This window comes from Chrysochloris asiatica, unplaced genomic scaffold (genome assembly GCF_000296735.1).
Source record: "Chrysochloris asiatica unplaced genomic scaffold, ChrAsi1.0 scaffold00173, whole genome shotgun sequence".
Classification (NCBI taxonomy): Eukaryota; Metazoa; Chordata; class Mammalia; order Afrosoricida; family Chrysochloridae; genus Chrysochloris; species Chrysochloris asiatica.
Window position 1 is genome coordinate 5,475,449 of NW_006408691.1, and position 4,242 is coordinate 5,479,690.

Consider the following 4,242-nt stretch of genomic DNA (forward strand, 5'->3'; position numbering starts at 1 on the left):
GATGTATTATTGCAAAAGAATTCTTTTAAACATTAAAAAGCAAAGATGTCAGTGCAAGGATTGAGGTGTACTTGACCCAAGCCATTTGTTGTTAATTATCGTGAAGTAAGTTCCGACTCTCAGTGACATTGTCTAGGGTTTCTGAGGAGTGGCTGGTGGGTTTGAACCACCAACGTTGTGGTTTGCAGTCCAGTGCTTATCTTACAAGCACCACACCAAAATTGCCTCATATGCATGTGATAGTTGGGCAGTGCATAAGGAAGACCAGAGAAAAATTGATACATTTGAGCTTTTGTTTTTGTAAAGAATATTGAAAAAACCACGGACTTCCAGAAGAACAAACAAATCTTTCTTGGAAGAAACACAGGCAGAATGCTCCTTAGAAACCAGGATAATGCCTTGTTCTTTGGACCTATTGTCAGCAGGGACCAGTCCCTTGAGAAGGATGCTACGCTTGGTAAAGTAGAGGGGCAACATAAAAGAGGAAGACCACCAACAAGGCAGACTGCCATAGTGGCAGCAGCAGCGGACTTGAACATAATAATTGTGAGCATGGTGTAGGACAGGGTAGTGTTCCGTGTTAATGTGCAAAGAGTCCAATGAGTCAGAACTGATTCTCTGGCACCTAACAACAAGAACCCAATCATACTGTAGGCATCACAAAACTACAGTGGAAAAGGTCATCTAAAACCTATTCATCATACTGCAGATTACTTTTTCCAACCATGGCTCTTTCAGACTTGTTAGATAACTCTCCCCTCCCAATCATTTCACCATTCCAAAACAGTCATTAACATTTAATCATTGTTGTTGTTAAGTGCTGTGCAGTCATTCTGACTCTTAGCGACCCTGTATAGGGTTTCCAAGGAGTGGCTGGTGAGCTTGAACTGCCGATCGATCTTGCAATTCAAACCAAACTTGCAGTCCAGAGCATTAACCCACAGTGCTATTCCAAGAACATTTAATCATACAAAAGGGAAAAGGGTCTTCACAGTAAGGTTACTCAGGTACCTGCCATTCATGTTAGCTGCAAGTGTTCAACCTGGTCAGGCTCTCTTAAAGAATATTTTGTCTTCATCCTTTCTGGCTTCTGGCAGAATTTAACTGAGAGACTATTATCCCTTTCTCTGAGCCTGTCTGGAGACATCAGCATTGCTTACAAGACCATTAAGCATCTTTTGGTTTGGCCACTATACTCCAGTCTAGCACTGCCTTCCCCCTAGTCCGGTCTTTTCCAATTACAGCTTCTACGATTACAGTTTTTACCATCACCATTAGCTCTGTTAACAATGGTCAGCTGAACCATACAATCCTATAAGCATCCTCCTCTACCATATCTTCCCCAGACCCATCAGGAAAAGAGGAATCTATTCATCAGGGATCTTCCTTTGGACCATCATTTTGAGGCAAAGCACACTCTTAAAGGTGTATAAGACAGCCACTTTGTGCTTTAATCGCTCACCCCCATTTCATATGTCATTGTTGTTAAGTGCCATCAAGTTAGTTCTGACACATAGTGATCATGTATAGGATTTCCAAGGAGTGGCTAGTGGGTTTGAACTGCCGACCTTATGGCTCAAACTGGCCTTGAGGTCCAGTACATTAACCTGCAACACCACACCAGGATAGCTAATGTTTTTAATGCACATCCCTATCAAACCAGTACTCTAAGAAGACCAGAATGTTCAGAGCCTTCTGCTACATCTAGAATATTGAGCATCTCCATCTTTAAGCAAAGTACAGTCCAAAGCATGCCATCAAATTGCAGCTCACTTATCAATCATCTCTTTTTCTCTTCCTACTTTACATGGGGCCTTGTAATCTCATCCCTATGCAGTAAGGGTCAGCTCATCCAAACTATGTTGATAAGTACCAGCCATAGACTCAGGAATCCACACATCTCTGCTCTTCAGATCAGCAGACCCCATCTCTCTCTAATCACTGACTAGCCAGGCTAGATCAACAGGTTTCACAGTAGCATGTCCAACCACAGCTCATCTCTTTATTGATGTACCTCCTGTCCTTTCACTCATCTTGTGGTCCCAGGTGATCTTCTCATGAGAGCACACTGTGCTGTCTACTCACAGACTCCCTTTAACTTCCAATCTTGTATGGGAATTCTTTTGATGGCTCCTGACTTTTCCTGCCTTGATACATCCAAATGCAAACTGGTTGCTTTAAATTCAAAGTCAAAAAAATTTTTTTCCCTGCTGCTCCATCCTTGAAATGCAAATCTCATGCTTTCTCAGCAGTTCTGAGTGGGTATGCATATGTGGGGCTTTAGTTTTCAACCTAAGTCCCCAATACTCTATACTCAGGTCTACTACATTCAAACCAATAGCCTACATTTCTTTCAGGCAAACCCTAGTTCCCCTTTTAGGATACCCAATGATTCACTGAGTTAAGATGGAGTTACACACATGTTGTAATCTATAAAACAAAACAAAACAAATCCCACGGCCATCAAGTCAATTCTGACTTACAGATTCCCTTTATAGAATAAAATAGAACAATTCCCTAGGGTTTCCAAGACTGTAAACCTTTGTGAGTACAGGCAACTTTCTCCTGAGGAGCAGCTGGTGGGATTGAAGGTTTAAACTGACCACCTTGCAGTTAGCAGCCCAATGTTTAACTCACAACACCACCACAGCTCCCTATAACCTATAATGCACAGTATTTATTTCCATCATGTGTTTAGGTCTATTTTACATTACATAATATAAAAGAAATAGTCAATATCCATAGTACATTCAGATGAATACAAAACATTCCAGTTTCATCTTCTCTTCTCACACTGTGAAGATCTTCCCATTCATATATACATAAGGCCTTGGGCCTCTGGTTGGTTAGAAACAGAAATCCCTGGCCCCTATCTATCATCTTGTTTAACCAGCAAAGCTTTTGCCCTAAGCCACTCCAAAAGTGGTATTTTCTCTCCTCCATTTCCTTATCTGCTGTGCCAGCATAAAACCTGTTTCTTTTTTGTCAGCCATTATCAAAACTACCAAATCAAACCCACTGACATCAGGTAGATTCTGATTCATTGTAGCACTACATAGTGTTTCAAAACCTGTAAATATGTATAGAGTGGCTTCTTTGGAGATGCTGGTAGGTTTGAACTGCTGACCTTGCAGTTAATAGCTCGATGCTTAACCCACAGAGCCACTGGGACTCCTTGCAGATAACAACAAACAAAGTAGCCATTTAGAAATCAAAAGTTTCACTTCCCAAACCCCTTCATTCTTTTACAAAGTCCCATGCTTCCAGAGTCTGGATTCATTGCAACTAATCCTTTTCCTAATACCAACTATAAAACTGGTGTGGGGGCAGTGTCTGACCTTCTTGTCTAACTTCATAAGGGGAAAGAGTGAAAATCATCATAAGTATCCACACCCCAAGTCTGATTCCTCTGATACAGAGGATGGACATAGCTCTCCCTTCCAATCTTTTTACCAATTTCTACATCGGTCATCCCTCCCAGGCACTCTCTTTTTCTCTGCTGGGTTCTGAAATTCTTTGCGATAGTCATGCTGAACTCACAGACAATAGTCACAATTCTGGGGTGTATTAGGGAAGTACTCAGGATCTGGAACCGCTAAGGATACAGTTCTTTGATCAACATAGCTTCGTGACCTGCTCACAGATAGGCCTCTCCTGGGCCCTAGGTCCCTCAGTTTCCTGTCTCTTGGATTGACCTGGCCTCTGTCTTGCTTGGTCAAGTGTTACTCTTTCAGCCCACCAATACGTGCCCAGAGGCACTCCACTCCTCCAGAAAGCCTCCTGTCTGAAGATGCTCAGCTCTCTCGCTCCTTGTGTCTGCGAACCTAGTTCTCCAAGTACCCAGATGATCGCACTGTAACTGCATTGCTCAGTGGATTGGAAGCTCCCCTTGCCATCTCCCACTGGTCTCCTTGGTCCGCTGCTGTTGTTTCTCTGTTGCTGTTTCTTGCTGTCTTGTACCATCTCTAACATTATAATTCTCTCTGTCTCCTGGTCCATTCTCAGTACAAGAACTCCTGGCCCAATGATATGCTCCACTCTTGGTTTATCTTTCTTGGTGGAAGTAAGATCTTCTTCTCCATAGGCTTTTCAATAGATGTGACCCTTCAGAAGTAGATTGCCAAACCTTTCTTCCAAAGTGCTTCTGGATGGACTCAAATCTCCAGTTTGTCTGTTAGGAGCAAAGCATTAAACCTTTCACACCATCTAGAGGCTCCAAGGGCAAGGCAGGACTGGGTTTCC